Source organism: Pelmatolapia mariae, linkage group LG18 (assembly GCF_036321145.2).
Source record: "Pelmatolapia mariae isolate MD_Pm_ZW linkage group LG18, Pm_UMD_F_2, whole genome shotgun sequence".
Lineage (NCBI taxonomy): Eukaryota > Metazoa > Chordata > Actinopteri > Cichliformes > Cichlidae > Pelmatolapia > Pelmatolapia mariae.
Genome location: NC_086243.1, coordinates 2,550,611 through 2,571,624, shown reverse-complemented (window position 1 = coordinate 2,571,624; position 21,014 = coordinate 2,550,611).

The window sequence follows — 21,014 nt, the reverse complement described above, 5'->3', positions numbered from 1 at the left end:
ATCTGACATGTTCATTGGTTTTTTCAGAGGCGAGCGGGAAAAAGTATCTGCTGTCCAGAGTGATTTTCCTGGGGCGTTCTGCACACTGTACGAGTAACGCATGAGTCTCATTCTGAATTGCTTGATCCTGGGTGGCAAGAGATCCAGAGCTTGTCCTCCCAGTAAGGAAACGAGAGGTTTGTCGTCCGTTTCGAGACAAAAATGTTTTCCAATCAGAAAATCACAAAATCGCTCACACGCCCATGTAGACGCCAGTGCCTCTTTTTCCACTTGTGCGTTTTGTTGTTCAGTAGGAGAAAGTGACCTCGAGGCATACTCCACTGGTTGCCATCTTTCTTCCCACAGCTGCAAAAGAACACCAACGAGACCATAGGATGAAGCATCTGCTGATACTTTAATGTCTCTGTTGGGGTCATACATTGCAAGTAGGGGTGGGTTTTGATTTCATTAAAATCCTGAATCGATTTTTAAATATAAATTTATTTTTTCCTCAGGTTAAACCTCACAAAATTTCAGCAACCACCAAACAGCTAAAACAGTAAAGGAGAGCAGGTACACGGATTCTGCGCTAAGATGTAAACACAAAGCGCGGACCCGCCGACGGATCACAATCAGTGAGCTGTCGGCTTTCTCACCCGACGGCACGGACACGGTCAGGGCTGAAAGCCGACAGCTCGCTGATTCTGATCCGTCGGCGGGTCCGCGCTTTGTGTTTACGTCCTCTTTGCGCTAGATTCTGAAGCTGCAGGTTTGATCTCTCTCCAATATTGACTGAACCAGCAGCAACAGAAGATCCAAACTAGGCTTCACATTTCGCTTAACGTAAACATCGTCATGAATTCCCTCTGACTTTTCCTGTTTTGCTTCCACCATGATAAAATCACACTTCTCTCTCTCTCTCTCTCTCTCTCTGTGTGTGTGTGTGTGTGTGTGTGTGTGTGTGTGTGTGTGTGTGTGTGTGTACTTCAAGAACAGTTTCCCGTCTAAAAATCTATTTTCTGCATTATACACAAGTCTACCGTTGTTTACAGCGCTGTCGGCAGCTGTGTTTTCCTTTTACTTACTTCCGACAAGAAAGCCTCATTTCTGCCGTTCAATAGGCTACTGAACAAATTTAAACTTTTTAAAATTATGCAAAATTGCAAAACGCTTGGTTGTGTCTCTAATAAAACCTCTGTAACTTTGCTCTGCTTCACTTCAGCAGCATCAGGAAATGTTCATATGGTGATTCATGGTTTTCTTTCGTTTTTGATCTACTGCAGAATATTTTTAAGGTTATCTGTTATAAAATCCCAGGCCAGGAAAATCTCCTTCATGTTTTTCTGTGTTTTATCCTCAGTTACTTTGACACAAAGGCATCTGCTGTGATGCTTACACCTTGGATAAAGTCTCGCAAGTGTCAGCTTTCTTTTTATAGACAAAAAAATATAGAAATGTACTGATGCGTGATCAGAATTATAATATTTCTGACTGTCTGAGGCAAAATTTCCCAGATTCGATTTGAATCGTAATAGAATCGAATCAAATCGTGGATCGAATCGATTCGGGACCTTGTGAATCGGAATCAAATCAATTCTAGAAATCAGTGACGATACTCAGCCCTAATTGCAAGCACTGGAGGTGAGGCCACTTGATTCACCATGCCCAGAAAAATGCGCAACTCTGACACATTAGTTGGCTCCGCCATTTCTGTCGCATTTTTCAACATTCAGCGTTATGCCTGCTTTTTCCAATCTTTGCAGTGTAGCATGGAGACTGGAATCGTGCTCCTGATGGTTACATCCCCACACCAACACATCATCAATGTGACACACCACTCTTTCAAGACCCTCAATGACCTCCGCTGAAAGTGTTCGGGCGCTGAGTTGATCCCGAACGGTAGGTGATTAAAATGGAACCGCCCAAAGGGTGTGATGAAGGTGGTGAGTTTGGCAGACTCATCGGACAGGGGAATCTGCCAGGAACCCATGTTAGCGTCCAGTTTGCTAAACACTTTGGCTCCTGCGAGCATTCTGAGATTTGTTCAACCGATGGCAGCACATATTTCTCCCTGCACACATACTCCTTTAGTCCGGTAAAGTCTACACAAAGTCTCAGCGTAGGGCTGTTTTTCTTTGGAACAACAACCATGCCGGCACACCACAATCCGTTGGTTCCTCAATTCGGGTAATGACACCAAGTTCTTCCATTCGTTGGAGTTCCTCTTTTACACAGTGTTTGGTTTGAGTTTAATATGATAGGCCCGCTGCACTTTCCCTAGACCATTGCAAAGTTTAAGGTAAGTAGTCTTCAGAGTGTCCACTGAAACCACATCAACTCGCACCAGCAGGCCAAGAGTTGTAATGGCAGGCAGGCCTAGCAGTGGAGTGCTCAGGTTTTTTACAACATAGACCTTCTCTGTTTTCTGTTTTGCTCCGTAGTTGAGCTGTAGCTTTGTAAAACCTGCGACGTCCAGTGGCCTAACAAAGGTCTTTCTGGCTGCTGGAGAACTGGTCTTTGTTCGTTAGCAAAGATCTTTGACAAGTCCAAGTCAGCTATTACAGTCACATCTGCTCCAGTATCCAGTTTGCAAGTAATTTTTGCATCATTCACTTGTATGTTGGCTGACCACACCTGGCCGTCACTGGAAACTGAGCCTAGGAAGAAACCTTGCTCCTCTTCCTCCTCAATACTTTGTACTGTCTTGCTTTGTCTGCAGACATGCTGGTAGTGACCTTTTTTCCCACATAAACGACATTTTACATCATTTGCTGGGCACTCGAGTTTCGGATGTGGAGAGCCTCCACACTTGTAGCATTTGTTACTCTGTCTCTTGCTATATTGCTGTTGTGTTTTGACAGTTTTATTTTTGAACATGTTGAACTTTGTTTTGTCATGCTTTTTTATCACTCTGTCAATTGCATTCACATTTACTTGCATCACATTTGTTTCACTTCTCAAAGCTGACTGTTGCTTTTAGATTTCTTCTGACGGCCTGGCCATATTTATAGCTTTATCCAAGTTCAAGTCTTTTTCCATCTGCATGTGCTCAGACAGCCTCGTGTCGGCCAAGCCCACTACTATTCTGTCTCTTATCAGCTCATCGTGGAGCGGTCCGTAGTTACAGTGCTCTGCTAATGCATGCAAGGCAGTCATGAATGCATGAATGACGAAATCTCTCGAAGCGACGGACCCATCTTGTCCATTCGTGTGGTTTGGAAAAATCAAAGGGCTCCGGTGTTCTGGGAATCCATCCTACTTGGCAAACCATCCTACCCGTTGTTTCTGCGCATGTGCACAACACGAAATTAAGTGGCGAACCGTCCTACCTTTGTGAATGTGACCTAGAAGCATACTTTAACGGCTAAAATTAAGTGGCAAATCATCCTACCTTTGTTAATAAGAGCTAGAAACATACTCTGACGGGTGAAATTAAGTGCCAAACCATGCTACCATTGTGAATGTTACCTATAAGCATACTTTAACGGGTAAAATGAAGTGGCAAACCATCCTGGCTTTAAGAATATGAGCTACAAGCATACTCTGATGGGCAACGTTAAGTGGCAAACCGTCATACCTACTTAAATTTGTGCTGGAATTACTCTGTGACAGCAGAAATGTGCATAAACTACTTACAGTAGGATGTTTTGCCAAAGTAGGATGGTTTGTCAGAACACCAGTGGTTGGATGCTAAACATAGTGCTGGGAGTGCTAGCCGCAATGCTAACTCCTGCCCTCGGACGATCGTCTGCATTGTCATTTGGCATTTCCTTTTCACCTTCCACTTCTCCTCACACTTGGCAGATGTATGTCTTACAAGTCACACAGCACTTCTGACACCATGTGTGATTCTTTCTCTGAATCGGAATAAGTACGCGGGACAACTGTGTGCGGTAAGACCAACTCTTTACTCACTTTATTGCCAGTGCGTAACACGTAATTACACAATTACACAATTATTACACAATTGAACAATAAACACATACAACAAACAAATGTACAACAAATGTACCAGGGACAATTATTCAGTTGTGAATACACCACAGTTTGGTGCTTGGATTCTTATAAGAAAAGGTGGTCTTTGGAACATTTTGTCCTGAAAGTTAATTTAAGCTAAAAATAAATAAATAAATCTCAAAATCAAAGTCAAATTAATCAGACACACTGACATTTAATATTTCATGTGGGACATTAAATCCTATGTTTCACCCATCAAATTCTTAACCACCTGCTCACTACATGGACTGTTTTACTCACTTGGAGTATTACATGTAAATAAACACAGTCAAAGTTTAAAAACGGAGATGAACTGTATGCAAGTGTACTGTTCTCTTCCCTATAAAGCAGCCATGTGAGCTATATGATTTAATACACTGTGTGGACCTTTTACTGCGTTCTGTCTATAGAAATTAAAAAGAAACAAAAAAAACTTTAATGCCTAAATGCATAGTTTCATATTAGCTTTTACATTTATGCAAATAAATTTCTGGTTGTTTATTGTCTTGCCAAGATGAGAGCCTGTGCATGGCTTAAACTGTCAGTTTTAAAATGTATGGAGATTTTATGTCCTGTAAATGTCTTGTTCTCTGATTTTATAAGCTGTTGGCTCTCATGGGTTGGAAAAGTAATAAAGGCCCTCCTTTGATTTCACAATACAATGATGTTTTTTACCACTAGAGGGCAGTAGACACACACAATGACCTAATTAATTTCATCTGATCCTCCGATCATATATAAATATAGTTTGAATGAAATTACCCTGAATATTTACAATGAAAACATTTATCTGCTAAAAATAAAATCAAGAATGGATTCATTTCATAGGAACCACTAGTATTAGTACTGGTACATAAATTTTGTGCTTTTACTTTATATAAATAAATATACTTTCGTCATGAATTATGCACTTCTGCATTGTGTGCTAGAATATACAGCTATATATAAATTCAGCACCTTGTACATTCAAAACATGCACAAACAACCTATCAGTATAATGCTAAAGACTGTTACAGGTTATTGAATAAATTGGTTTTTAAATGTTATCTGATCATAGATTCTTTTTCTCTTTTTTTCTCTCATGGAGTGCTCAAGATAGAGCAGAAAAGCACTAGATAAGAACCAGTCCATTACAGTTTAACTTATCAACTTTTTAATACAACGTGACGTCATAATAGAGAAAACCTGTCAGTCTCCATAGCGTTAATGCGTTAGTTACAGTGTTCTTCAACGTTCTTGAGAAAACTTGAACGAAGAAAACTTCATTTAAGTTTCCTCTTTCATCCCTCCCGCTTGCCCTTTTCCATGGTTTTCCTCCTAATTTCTTTCATGCACCGATCACCTGTTTTTCTACGCAGTCACAAACGTCACCCGCTATTTCTACACACCTGCACAGCACGATCACGCACATTTGCACTCAGCGTCACCACATCCACTACAGCCTCACAGCATACACAGACATAGAGGAAACACATTTATATGTGTCATATATATATGAATATGCACGTACGTAATAAGACTTATGGAGCCTCTCGCCACACATGTTTTTCTCTGTTTTTTTCTTACACTCGATTGACGTATTTCCTTGTTCCTCACTCATTTGAGCATGCAACATTAGCTGCACACACACAACTATGGGACGCTAAGGTTTGTCACATGGAATGTGCATGGAGCTGGCTCCAGAGAGAAGAGGTTAAAAATTAGGCCTGGGTATCGTCACTGATTTCTAGAATCGATTCGATTCCAATTCAAGGTCCCGAATCGATTCGAATCGGGAAAATTTTGCCTCAGACTGTCAGGAATATAATTCTGATCACGCATCAGTACATTTCCATATTTTTTTGTCTATAAAAAGAAAGCTGACACTTGCAAGACTTTATCCAAGATGTAAGTGTCATGGTTTGCCAGGGCAAACCGTGGGGAAGTGAGGAAGGAGGACCCAAGATGCAGGACTCTGCGATGCAAACAGTGCATTTATTTACAGTGTGGTTAACAATAGATGCACAGTTTATCCCCGTTGCTCCCCAAGACTCCCGTGCGTGTTTCCCCCTCAGACGTCCGTGTACTTGCTCCCCGCTGTCATGTTTCTGCACACCCTGTGCATGCTGTCCTTCCTCTCCAGGTTCCTTCTGCAGGAAAACAATATAAACAGCTGTTAAACACTGACCCCCGCGTGCACACACAATCTGCACTTCCTATTACTAACACACACACTGACTTGGAATCTAACTCAATGATCCCGCGCCGGTGGGAGCTCCAACACTCTCCTAAATAGCTCCCCCAACGAGCCCTGATCAACAGCAGGTGTGTGGCAGGGGCTTCGGGTGTGGCCAGTTGCCTAGCAGGGCCACACCCACCATGCCTGAAGGCGCCTGTAAACAGGTGTTCGCAGAAACACCTGCATCCATACACACACACCCACACACACACATATCTGCAAACAGGGAGAAGAGGGACAGCACTACCAAAAATACATATAATGAAAGATAAGTCCATAACTGCTCAGGGACCCTGGATCGCTCAGACCCAGGACCCTGACAGTAAGTATCACAGCAGATGCCTTTGTGTCAAAGTAACTGAGGATAAAACACAGAAAAACATGAAGGAGCTTTTCCTGGCCTGGGATTTTATAGCAGATAACCTCAAAAATATTCTGCAGTAGATCAAAAACGAAAGAAAACCATGAATCACCATATGAACTGTAAGTTCGCTGCTGCTCCGCTGGTTAATAAAACCACGTCAACTGAATCTACTGCTTCATCATTATCATACTGGTGAACATACAACATGGTGTCAGAAGCGACGGAACACCTACTTCGTAGTTAACGGTATTTTTTTTTCGTCTCAAGTCTATTTTGTGGGTGCATTTTTTTTTTCTGTCTCTGGACTACAGCCGACATGGCGGAAGGATTCAGGAGGCCCGACCCGCTTGTTTTCGATGGTAATGTTGCTGAAAATTGGCGCATTTTTGAGCAACAATATGACATTTTTATAGCAGCGGCACACTCTGACAAGCCTACAAGTTCAACACATGGAATCAGAGGTCCGGTGAGACTGTTGAATCCTATGTAAGTGATTCATGGATTAAAGCAAAAAGCTGCAGATTTGGTGATCTGAGTGAAGAACTAATAAGAGACAGACTAGTTTGTGGCATCAGCAATGACAATTTAAGGAAAGTGCTACTGCGTGACAGTGATTTAACGTTAGCAAAAGTCATATCTGTCTGCCAGATTCATGAAATGACTGAAGAGCATAATAAAACACTTGCTTTTCCTCAACAATCTGCGACAAATGTTGATGTGCTCCAGCCCAAATTTACAAGAAAGCACAGAGGAGATAAAATAAAAATACCAGGAGACAGGTCTGAAACACAGCATATCACTAACTGTACTAACTGTGGGGGCACTCATGCTGCAAAAAAGAGTAAATGTCCGGCTTTTGGGCAGCAGTGTCATGCATGCAAAAAGTGGAATCATTTTAAAAAACGGTGGAGAGCCATTCAGCCTACTCAAAACGTAGCAAGACACAGAAAGTCAGTTCATCATGTGGAAACAGACCAAGCTGATGACAGCGGAGATGACACATTCTACGTTGATGGAATAAACCTGCAATATGCAATCCATGCGACTGATGTGCATGTGGAACACAAAGAGGAAGTTTTTGTCACCGTGCAGATTAATGGAATTCCTGTTGAGATGAAAGTGGACACAGGTACTAAATGTAATGTGCTTCCCAAGAAAACAGTTAACATTATAAGAGCAGATAAACAAATAAAAGCACACCCCAAGTCCGTTAACTTAGTAGCATTTGGAGGCAGCAAGATTCAAACCTCAGGCGTAATTAAGGTGCAGTGTTTTCTGCATGGACAGTCACATGTGCTATCATTCTTTGTTATTAATGAAGATGTTCATCCAATACTGGTACTATGTGCGTGCAGAGAAATGGGACTTGTATCATTCAGCAATGACGTCCACCAATTGAGCACGTCTGCAGATGACCTGTCACAACAGCTTATCACAGAATACAGCGACTTATTTTCTGATGAGCTTGGAAAGTTGCCAGTCACCTATCGCATGACACTGAACCCAGATGTGAAACCAGTTGTTCGCCCAGCACATCACATCCCTTTGGCCATGAAAGACAGAGTCAAGGCAGAGCTGGACAGGATGGAGAAATTAGGCGTCATTACTCCCGTCTCCGAGCCGACAGACTGGGTGTCTTCTATGGTAGCCACCAACAAAAAAGGCAAAGATGAAATCAGGATATGCATCAATCCTCGAGATTTAAACACAGCTCTGAAAAGACCACACCATCCCATGCGCACAGTAGAAGAAGTGGCTGCATTAATGTCAAATGCTACTGTGTTCTCTGTTTTGGATGCTAAGAACTCTTTTTGGCAGGTGTCATTGGATCAGAAATCATCAATGCTGACCACCTTCAGCACTTGTTTTGGTCGTTACAGGTTCCTCAGAATGCCTTTTGGTCTTAACGCTGCCAGCGAGGTGTTTCAGCGAGCCATGGAGCAGATATTCGCTGGGTATCCATGTGCCATCATTGTTGATGATATATTCATTGGCGGAAGAACCATGAAAGAACATGACGACAACTTGAGAAAAGTCCTTGATCGTGCCAGAGAAGTAAACCTGCAACTAAACCCACTAAAGTGCAAATTCCCGCTGAATCCGGTCAGTTATGTCAGACACATTTTCACAAGCGAGGGACTTAAAGCAGACCCTTCCAAAACAGCCGCAATCAAAGAGATGCCAGTTCCATCAGATGTCCAAGCCCTGCAGAGGTTCCTGGGGATGGTCAATTATCTTGAAAAATTCATTCCAAACTTCAGCCATCTGACAGCTCCTCTGCGACAGCTCACACACAAGGACACCGAGTGGATGTGGGACACACAGCATCAGACTGCGTTCGAAGCACTTAAAGAGCACATGTGTAATCCACCTGTTCTGTCATATTATGATGTCAGCAAACCTGTGACACTAACATGCGATGCATCACAGTATGGTCTTGGTGCAGCTTGCTTACAGGAAGGGCAACCTGTACCATATGCTTCACGTACTCTGACAGACACTGAAACCAGATATGCTCAGATAGAAAAAGAGCTACTGGCTGTTGTTTTCGCATGTACAAAGTTTCATGACTACATTTATGGCAAGCCTGTGGTCGTAGAAACAGACCATCAGCCACTGGTCACCATACTAAAGAAATCTATTCACACCGCACCAGCCAGATTACAGAGGATGTTGTTAAGGCTCTAAAAATACACGTAAAGCCGTGATCCCAAAATCACTGCAAGGAGACTACATCACCATCATGCACAGAGGACATCCTGGCGTAGAAGCTACCAAGCGGAGAGCACGGGGGATCGTCTTCTGGCCATTCATGATATTGAACAAACAGTCACTTCCTGCTCGATGTGTAACAGCAATAAGCCTCATCAACAAAAAGAGCCCCTTCATCTGCATGAAGTCCAGATCTTCCTTGGTCAACTGTGGCTACAGATATCTTTGAGTGGCACTGTCAGCACTATTTAGTAGTAGTCGACTCATACTCAGGCTGGTTTGAGATAGACCTGCTAAAGGATTTGACATCAGCAACAGTCATCAAGAAGCTGAAAAGACACTTCTCAGTTCATGGTGCTCCACACACTCTGATCTCAGACAATGGAAGGCAGTTTACGAGACAGCGTTTCAAAGACTTCGCTTCACAGTGGGACTTTCAACATGTCACCAGCAGTCCAGAGTATCCTCAATCCAATGGGCTTGCTGAGAGAGCAGTGTGCAGTGCTAAACAGCTGATGGAGAAATCACACAGAGATGGCACTGATGTATTTCTCAACCTGCTGAATCTCGGGAATGTTCCACGTGATGTGAACCTGGGTTCCCCTGCAGAACGACTTCTATCCAGACAGACTCGAACTACGCTCCCAATCACAACCAAACTGCTCGAACCACAACACCGTGAATCTGAGAGAGTGAAAGCCCAACTACTCAACAAGAGACTGACTCAGAAGGTCTGTTATGATAGATCCAGCCGACCACTCCCACCTCTTGAAGAAGGACAAGTAGTGAGGTTACAGACCCCACAGGGTTATGACCGCACAGGTGTGGTGAAGGAACTTTGTAAAGAACCTAGATCCTACCTGGTACAGTCAGATGGGAACATTTACAGGAGAAATCGCAGACATATATTGCCTGTATCTGAGCCTGTTACTGTTCAGAAAGACACTGATCATCATCATTATGATGGACTGCAGGTTGTGGGTCAAAACAATGATGTAGAACAGTTTAAAGACAGCACTCATGTTGAGAGCTCTTCTGATGTTTTGCATTCTCCAAAACCTTCCAAGAGTGATGGTGTTTACAGGACACGCTTTGGTTGTGTATGCAAACCAAATCCAAGATATAGGGATTAATTGGGTACAAGTTAAAACACAGAGCGTGTTCAGGTTTGATATTTGATCCAACAGTAACTGATGTCCACGTTTCAAGTTAAATTCAGTTTGAGGTAATTTTCAGTAGTAATCATATTTCACTTTATACAGCTAAAGGATATTTTGTCATGTTTATTTCTTCCATCTGGTTGCAAATTTAAATGTTCATAAGGACCAGCATATGTCACCTTTAATGCTGTGATTATTATTATTTAGCATGCATTAAACTTTATATCCGGTTAGGGATGTACTAAAGAAGGGGGATGTAGATAACCTGTTGTCAATTTCGTATTTTGTCCTAATCCGCTTGCTGTACCTCCGTGTAGGTCTGTTTGAGTGGTGTATGCGGCATTCGGCTATTGAATCCGAGCATGTAAGTTCGCTGCTGCTCTGCCGGTTAATAAAACCACGTCAACTGAATCTACTGCTTCATCATTATCATACTGGTGAACATACAACATGAACATTACCTGATGCTGCTGAAGTGAAGCAGAGCAAAGTTACAGAGGTTTTATTAGAGACACTGTTACGGCCCTGGGCCTTGGAGGGAGTGAGACTGCCTTTTTGTGTTCATGCAAATCCAAGTGTGCTATTGTTTGCTAAACCTGTTGGCAGTGTTGCATTTTGTCTGTTATACTCGGTATACTGCTGAACTTAGTTTAATTAGAGTTTTATGATGCTAGCTTGGCTTAGTTAACCCTTAGCTTTTACTCTTGACTGTTTTTTCTTTATGTATTAATTGTTTGCCCAGTGGTCTGTTGAACAGCCCTGTCGGTTTTCTGTTTAAAGTTTGCAATAAAACCTTTTATTTTACTCAGTTTTCATGTGGGGGCTTGTGTATGTTACTCCCCTCCTGTCGCCTAGCAGAGGGGGTCGTAACAGACACAACCAAGCGTTTTGCAATTTTGCATAATTTTAAAAAGTTTAAATTTGTTCATGTTACGGTCGCTGACCTCTAGTGGCTCTCCCTCGGGGAGAGGGTTTTTTTTCCTTTTCTTGTGTTGCAGGTGTGCCTCATGAGCCACAGCTGAGGGGTGTTTCAGCTCGTCAGCCACAGCATATAGTCTGCCATCCTAAACTGCCACACCCCTGCCATTTTCCCCCATTTTGCCAGAGCTGCGAGCCATAGTGTTTTGGGCAGCAGGCCTTAGTGTGTGTGTGTGAGAGAGAACTTAAACTCTGTGAAACCTTGATTTTCTTTCTTTTATTGTAAGCAAAGGTGTGCCCTTGCTGTGTTAATTAGGTCATCGTTGTGGAAGCAGGTAGGGGTTCTCTGCCATTTTTGTTTTAACTGTTTTCTCCTGTTTTGGTTAGACAGGGAGCTCAGTCATTGTATTTTGTTTTGGTTAGAGAATTCTTGGTTTGATTTTTAGCTAAAGGGGGGTGTTTTGTTTGTTGCTTTGGCCTTGGAGACCCCGACGAGAAGAGCTTCCCTGTGTTTTTTTTTTTACTGTTGTAGTTTTGGGTAATAAATCGTGTTTAATGACAGTTATCTTCCAGTAGTTCATGTTTTCTTTTTCTCTTTGTGTTACCCCCCACCCCGGTCAACACTTTGTTTTTAAGTGGGGCGTAACATAAATGGGGGCTCGTCCGGGATCAATTTTGGATATGGCACAGTTTAGCCTGGGTGATTTTATAGCTAAGCCTGCGTTGGACCAGCTTGATGCATGTAGGAAGGAGGGTTTATGTGCTGTTGCGGCACATTACGAAATCCCTGTGGCCAGGTCCATGAAGAAGAGCGAATTGATGTCTCTTGTTGTCAGTGGGTTGGTTGGGAAGGGTGTGTTCCCTTTAGACGTGGACTCGGGGGATGCCGCGTCAGTCCTCGAAACCTTTGATCAGCCTGACGTTTGTGCTGAGGAGGGGATGGGGACACCCACTGTGGTCAAACCAAGTGGGGGAAAGCCACCAGCCTCTCTTCCACGGTTTGAGCCCTTCTCCGTCGAATCCAGTAATCCTGGTGTTAGTGCACGCTTAAAGGTACGTTTGGCTCGTCTTGAACTTGAAGCCAAGGAAAGGGAACGTAAGGATGAGCTTGAGTTCAAGCTAAAGTGTCGGCAGCTAGAAGCTGAGACATCTATTAGGTTGCGTCAGCTGGAGTTGCAAGCTAGCAAATTGTCTCCCGAGCCTTCTGCTCCACCTTCAGTGAAGGATGAAGATAACATTAGTAATCCTTCAGATAATTCTCCCCCTGCTCCTGCACCTCCGACATTTGATGTAGGCAAAAATATTGCCCTGGTTCCACCATTCAGGGAGACGGAAGTGGAGGCCTATTTCAATGCGTTTGAGCGCATTGCCGTGGCTTTACATTGGCCCAAGGAGGTTTGGTCCCTTTTGCTTCAGTGCAAACTAAGTGGTAAAGCACAGGAAGTATGCGCAGCTCTCACTATTGAGGACAGTCTTGTGTACGACAATGTCAAAAGTGCTATACTCAGAGCCTATGAGTTGGTACCTGAAGCTTACAGGCAGCGTTTCAGGACCCTGAGGAAATCCACTGCTCAAACATTCCTTGAGTTTGCAAGGGAAAAAGGGATACTATTTGATAGGTGGTGTCAAGCAAGCAAAGTTTCAGAGTTCAACGCACTGCGTGAACTGGTATTGTTGGAGGAATTCAAAAACTGTGTTCCTGAGCGTACAGTGCTGTACCTGAATGAACAAAAAGTTGCCACTTTGCAAGAGGCAGCTGTCCTGGCAGAAGAATTTGCTTTGACGCACAAAAGCGTGTTCGTGGGAAAATCTGAACCACCCTATCATGAACAGATGAAAAAGGACACAAAGCCGCACCCTCAACAACCTAGGGGTTACTCGGGTTCCAAGTCTTACTCGGGTTCCAAGTCTGATAGACAATGTTTTTACTGTCACAAAGTGGGGCATATAGTTTCTGAGTGTTTGGCTCTTAAACATAAACAGGTGCCCCAGCAATCAAAACAAGCGAAAGGGGTCGGCCTGGTCAAGGCGCTAAACTGCCCCTCTCATGTGACCACGAGTGAACCTGATAAGTGTTTTAAACCCTTCATTTTTGATGGTTTTGTCTCCTTAACAGGGTTTCCTGGGGATCAGAAGCCCGTGAGAATACTGAGGGATACAGGTGGCTCACAATCATTTCTATTGGCCGACGTTTTGCCAGTCAGTGATGAGTCATCTTGTAATGCGAGTACAATAGTGCAAGGCATTGGGATGGCCTATATACCTGCACCATTACATTGTGTTCATGTGCAGTCGAAGTTAGCCTCTGGTTTTTTCAAGGTTGTGGTGAGAAACTCATTTCCTGTTCAGGGTGTTGAGTTTATAATGGGAAATGATATTGCTGGGGACAAGGTACTCCCTGTTCCTGAAGTGGTGGATAAACCCAGCTGTATCCCAGAAGAGGATGAGCTGTTGAAATCCCACCCTGATGTGTTTTCTGTCAGTGTGCTTACCAGGTCGCAAGCTTGTAAGCTGGAGGAAGTGAACCTGAGTGAGACTGTTCTTGGACCTGTTCTAACTGGGGACAGAGAGCCGGCTGCTAGCCCCTCTAAACCAGCACTCGATGAACAGGGTCTGACTACTCTGTCTGAGGTACTTCCTTTGCCAATCTCACGTGAGTGTTTGAGCCATGCTCAGGGAAAGGATGAGTCACTCGCTAAGTGTTTTAAGGAGGTAAGCGAGGTAACAAACAATAAAAAGGCACACAGGTTTTATCTTGAGGATGGGTTACTCCTAAGGAAATGGGTCTCAAGACCTGCATTACAGCAGGAAGGAGGTGATGAGGGTTGGGGGGTGGTACGCCAAATAGTCGTTCCTAGGGATTACCGGGTTGGCATATTGCAGCTTGCGCATGAACACCCATGGTCAGGTCATTTAGGAATCACTAAAACCTATGACCGCGTTCTTCAGCACTTTTTCTGGCCAGGTCTGAAGACAGATGTTGCCAAGTTCTGCAAAACATGCCAGGTTTGCCAAAGTGTGGGTAAACCTAATCAGACGGTGCCACCTGCTCCTCTTAAACCCATCCCAGTAGTTGGGGAGCCTTTTGAGCGTGTTTTAGTGGACTGTGTGGGTCCTCTACCCAGAACAAAAGCGGGCAATCAGTTCCTCTTGACAATCATGTGTGCCACAACCCGTTTTCCTGAAGCCATACCACTTCGAAAAATCACCGCTCCCACTGTAATTAAGGCTCTACTTAAATTCTTTTCAACATTTGGTCTGCCTAGAGTTGTTCAAACCGACCAAGGCAGCAATTTTCAGTCAAAACTGTTCAAGCAGACTTTACAATCACTTGGTATCAAACACATCCCTTCCAGCCCTTACCATCCCCAGTCACAAGGTGCACTAGAAAGATGGCACCAGACCATAAAGTTGATGATGCGAAAGTATTGTCTGGTGACTGACAAGAACTGGGATGAGGGACTGCCATTTCTACTGTTTGCAGCTCGTGAAGCAAAACAGGAGTCCCTTGGTTTCAGCCCTGCTGAACTAGTTTTTGGGCATAGTGTGAGAGGGCCACTAAAAGCTCTAAAAGAACAATTTTTATCTGATGTGCAGCCGCAATCGAATGTGCTTGAGTTTGTCACGCAGTGTCGGGAACGTTTGTACCATGCTTGTGCAATGGCTAAAAAGTCTCTGTCAGCAGCCCAAGGGAAAATGAAGGGACAGTATGACAGGAAGGCAGTGCAGCGTTCTTTTAAACCTGGTGATCAGGTGCTCATGTTGGTGCCCACATCTGGTCCATCTCTGTCAGCCCAATTTGCGGGACCATATGTGGTAGAGAGCAAAGTCAATGACACAGACTACATTGTTCGCACTCCGGATAGAAGGCGCAAAACCCGGCTCTGCCATATAAATATGCTGAAACTGTTTCACTCTAGGGAGGACGATGGCGAGGGCTCCATCTCACTCATTTCTGTGCCCATAAACCATGATGATGGTTTGGTGAAGGGTAGTGAAGGTCAGCAGAGCGGTAGGCTCGCAAACTCAGAGGTTCTTGGTGCCTTGGACACGTACCTCTCCTATCTTCCTCATGACGAGAAGGATGACGTGAAAACTCTGATCCAAGTGCACCCTAGTCTGTTTGGGGATGTACCGTCTAGAACCCCGGTGTTACAGCACGACATTGACGTGGGTGATGTGCGCCCTATTAAGCAACACGCATACCGGTGCCCCCCACTCAAGAGGGAATTAATGAAAAAAGAGGTACAGTACCTGCTCGAAAATGGTTTGGCGATACCTAGCCATAGCTCTTGGAGCTCTCCATGTCTGCTGACACCAAAGTCAGATGGTTCTCCTCGTTTTTGCACTGATTTTAGGAGGGTAAATGCAGTCACAGTCCCTGACTCATACCCGTTGCCTCGTATGGAAGACTGCATAGACAGTATTGGAGCTGCCACCTACATAACAAAGCTAGATCTGTTAAAAGGGTACTGGCAGGTTCCTCTAACTAGCAGAGCCTCTGATATTTCAGCATTTGTTACTCCAGACCACTTCTTGCAGTACACAGTGATGGCGTTTGGCATGCGGAATGCACCAGCCACCTTCCAACGACTTATGAACTTTGTGTTAGCGGACATTAACAATTGTAATGTGTATTTGGATGACATTGTGGTATATTCTTCTTGCTGGACTGATCATGTGAGTACTCTGAGGGATGTTTTTGCTCGTTTAACCCAGGCTTCCCTAACTCTGAACCTGGCAAAGTGCGAATTTGCCAAGGCGGTAGTAACGTACCTCGGAAAACAAGTAGGACACGGCCAGGTGCGTCCTGTGAATGCAAAAGTGGAGGCCGTACTGAGCTACCCGGTGCCCACCACAAGACGGGAGCTCAGGCGCTTCTTGGGTCTAGTGGGCTACTACAGATGTTTCTGCCGGAACTTTTCGACAGTAGTGGCTCCCCTGACTCATCTGTGCAGTCCAAAGGAACCCTTCGTATGGACTGCTGAGTGTCAACATGCATTTGACTGTGCCAAGTCTCTCCTTTGCAGTGCCCCTGTACTGGCTGCTCCGGACTTCAGCAAGGCCTTCAAGCTGGAAGTGGACGCAAGCGCTACGGGCGCTGGGGCAGTACTGCTACAGGATGGAGTCGATGGCATTAGTCACCCGGTTTCCTACTTCTCAGCTAAGTTCAAGCCTCACCAACTCAATTATTCCACCATTGAGAAGGAAACCCTGGCCATGTTGCTTGCTCTGCAGCATTTCGACGTGTACGTGGAGTCAACCACTACTCCTGTTATGGTTTATACTGACCATAACCCTCTAGTATTCCTAAAACACATGTACAATCACAACCAAAGACTGATGAGATGGGCGTTGCTTGCTCAGGAGTACAACATAGACATCCGACACCAGAGAGGTATGGACAACGTGGTGGCTGATGCACTGTCCAGGACCCAGTGTTAACCTCAATAACGGACTTGGTGACAGTTGTTAATTGTGTGTCTGCTTCACTGTATGTGATATTTTATGTGGGGGGGTGTTACGGTCGCTGACCTCTAGTGGCTCTCCCTCGGGGAGAGGGTTTTTTTTCCTTTTCTTGTGTTGCAGGTGTGCCTCATGAGCCACAGCTGAGGGGTGTTTCAGCTCGTCAGCCACAGCATATAGTCTGCCATCCTAAACTGCCACACCCCTGCCATTTTCCCCCATTTTGCCAGAGCTGCGAGCCATAGTGTTTTGGGCAGCAGGCCTTAGTGTGTGTGTGTGAGAGAGAACTTAAACTCTGTGAAACCTTGATTTTCTTTCTTTTATTGTAAGCAAAGGTGTGCCCTTGCTGTGTTAATTAGGTCATCGTTGTGGAAGCAGGTAGGGGTTCTCTGCCATTTTTGTTTTAACTGTTTTCTCCTGTTTTGGTTAGACAGGGAGCTCAGTCATTGTATTTTGTTTTGGTTAGAGAATTCTTGGTTTGATTTTTAGCTAAAGGGGGGTGTTTTGTTTGTTGCTTTGGCCTTGGAGACCCCGACGAGAAGAGCTTCCCTGTGTTTTTTTTTTTTACTGTTGTAGTTTTGGGTAATAAATCGTGTTTAATGACAGTTATCTTCCAGTAGTTCATGTTTTCTTTTTCTCTTTGTGTTACCCCCCACCCCGGTCAACACTTTGTTTTTAAGTGGGGCGTAACAGTTCAGTAGCCTATTGAACGGCAGAAATGAGGCTTTCTTGTCGGAAGTAAGTAAAAGGAAAAAAAACAGCGGCCGACAGCGCTGTAGACAACGGTAGACTTGTGTGTGATAAGCAAGCGAATAATGCAGAAAACAGATTTTTAGACAGGAAACTGTTCTTCAAGTACACTGAGAGAGAGAGAGAGAGCTCTGCATGAAGTGTGATTTTTATCATGGTGGAAGCAAAACAGGAAAAGTCAGAGGGAATTCATGACGATGGTTATCTGAAGCGAAATGTGAAGCCTAGTTTGGATCTTCTTTTGCTGCTGGTTCAGTCAATATTGGAGAGAGATCAAACCTGCAGCTTCAGAATCTAGCGCAAAAAGGACGTAAACACAAAGCGTGGACCCGCCGACGGATCAGAATCAGCGAGCTGTCGGCTTTCAGCCCTGACCGTGTCCGTGCCGTCGGGTGAGAAAGCCGACAGCTCACTGATTGTGATCCGTCGGCGGGTCCGCGCTTTGTGTTTACATCTTAGTGCAGAATCCGTGTACCTGCTCTCCTTTACTGTTTTAGCTGTTTGGTGGTTGTTGAAATTTTGTGAGGTTTAACCTGAGGGCAAAATAAATTTATATTTAAAAATCGATTCAGGATTTTAATGAATCGATATCACGTTATCCAAGCTAGAATTGATATTAATCGATAAATCGATAATCAAAACCCACCCCTAGCCACGACTTCTGAGGGACAAGCTGGAGCTATCAGGATTGGACGACCACATGTCCCAGTGGATACTGGACTACCTCACAGGACGCCCACAGTATGTGAGGACACAGGGCTGTGTCTCTGATACGCTGGTCTGCAGTACGGGGCCCCCACTGTGCTGGCACCGTTCCTCTTCACCCTCTACACTGCAGACTTCTCCATCAACTCCCCACGCTGCCATCTACAGAAGTTCTCTGACGACTCTGCCATAGTCGGCCTCATCACAGGTGAGGACGACTCAGAGTACAGACAGTGGACTTTGTGGACTGATGCCAGCAGAACCACCTGCTGACCAACGCTGGGAAAACCAAGGAGTTGGTGGTGGACTTCCGGAGACACAGACCCACCACACTGACACCGGTGAACATCCAGGGAGTGGACATTGAGATAGTGGACTCTCATAGGTACCTGGGTGTTCACCTGAATAATAAACTGGACTGGAGCCACAACACTGAAGCTCTTTACAGGAAGGGTCAGAGCAGACTCTACCTGCTGAGGCGGCTGAGGTCATTTGGAGTCCAGGGAGCGCTTTTAAAGACCTTCTATGACTCTGTGGTGGTGTCTGTCATTTTTTACAGTGTTGTATGTTGGAGCAGCGGTTTATCTGCAGCTGAGAGGAAGAGGCTGGATAAACTCATCAGGAAAGCCAGCTCTGTTCTGGGATGCACCCTGGACCCAGTGCAGGTGGTGGGAGACAGAAGGACTCTGGCCAAAATAACATCTCTGATGGGGATGCATGGGGAGTCTCCCACCCCATGCATGTAAATGTTGCTGAACTGCAGAGCTCCTTCAGTGACAGACTGCTGCATCCTAGATGCATGAAGGAGCGTTTCCCCATGTCCTTCCTCCCTGCAGCTGTCAGACTGTACAATCAAAACTGCTCCCAACAAACACAAATGTTTACATCTGCGCTGTAATTTGCACTAATCAATCTTAATAACTGTACAGTACTCTGTTGTTTGTAACTATAGTCCATAATGTAAATATTTTTTTCTGTAAAAATTGTGTGTGTTTCTGTTCTGTGTCCTGTTTTGTTTGTATGTGTGCTTTTCTTCTGCTGCTGTTACAACCAAATTTCCGCCTGTGGGACAATTAAAGGATTATTCTATTCTATTCAGAAACCCAAGAAAGAAGAGGAGCAAGAGAAAGACAGGACCCTGCACGGTATGTACCACCGGCAGACAGAGGAATTCTCTGACCTCCAGAAATCCTACCAGTGGCTGGACAAAGCTGGACTGAAAGACAGCACAGAGGCACTAATCATGGCAGCACAGGAACAAGTTCTGAGCACAAGATCCATAGAGGCTGGGGTCTATCACACCAGGCAAGACCCCAGGTGCAGGCTGTGTAAAGATGCCCCTGAGACAATCCAGCACATAACAGCAGGGTGCAAGATGCTAGCAGGCAGGGCATACATGGAACGCCATAAACAAGTGGCCGGCATAGAAACGTGCTGAGCAGAGGTGGCAAATTAGATACTAGTGTTAAAAAATACTCTAGTAAAGACGTTGAATAAGCACTTCAACTTTTACGAAAGTAAAAGAAACAGTACTGGCTTTGAAATGTACTCAAAGTGAGAAAGTAAGAAATAGCTCGTTGAAGAAACTTTCCACCACCTATTTTTATGCAAAATGAACTAGACCTTGTGCTATATTAATGTAATAATAAAATAATATTTGTAGATAGGAATAGAAACCTTTTCAGTCTAAATATTGTTTGTAATAAAGGTACTCAGCTTGAATCAGTTAAGTAGAATATGAGCAGAAGTAAAATAAAAAAAGAGCTTTATTTTTAAGTCACTCTCTAGAGAGTCACTTGGCCTCTTAACAGGGAAATGAGTAGGGAAGGGGTTAAAATGGGATTCAGTAGGTGGGGAAACCCTAAAATCAGTTGTAATGGCTCAGCACGGGAAAAAATCCACAGTTCAGAATAAATTCTATTGAGAGCTCCATTTGATTTTCTTTAATGTGCAGACTGTGATCAGCTGCTCTTTGTGGCACCTGAGTTCAACAAGTGTCGGGAGATGTTTCATGAGTTGTCCTTGCTGATTTCTATCCTCTACACTGACTGTGCACTGCTTATACTGTATACAGTTACTATGAAGGTGGAATTCAATGAATTCATCATTATCACCTCACATCACCAAACTCAAAATGCTGGGACAAAAAACCCAGAGCCAACCATGACATAGAGCAGTATACAGGACTCTAAGACCAGGCAGACCAACCTAAGAACCACCTGGATTGGGTACCAGAAAGCCTGTGATTCAATAGATGAAAAAATCCTGTCACCACTTGCCACAAGCAATTAAAAAACATTCACTACTCTGAGATCCACTAAACGTATCATTTACATTGTATTCATTTGTCTGTTTTCTTCTTATATGGCTTTATTTGTTTTTTTGGTCATGTAATTTTATTTTTCTGCCCTATTGCTGAAAAACCTACATTTGATCTAAAAATGTACTAGTTTCTCAGTACTATTTCAGCCTGCAAAGCTGTTGCTTAAAATACTAACATTCATCACCACCTCCAATTATATATAGCAGCCCCTGAGCAGGGCACTAAGGCTGCTGCACAGTGAACATGGAAACCTGACTGTAAAACCAACCTTTTCCTGTTCTAGTCTTTGTCTGTGACTAAAACAATGCATTCTCCTCCAAGCATAATTTTCTCCAAAAGTAGAATGAGATGGCCCAGCCCATGTAATTGGTTACATTATTAGTCATTAGTGCCATCGTACGCTAATTAGCTCATATGTTAATT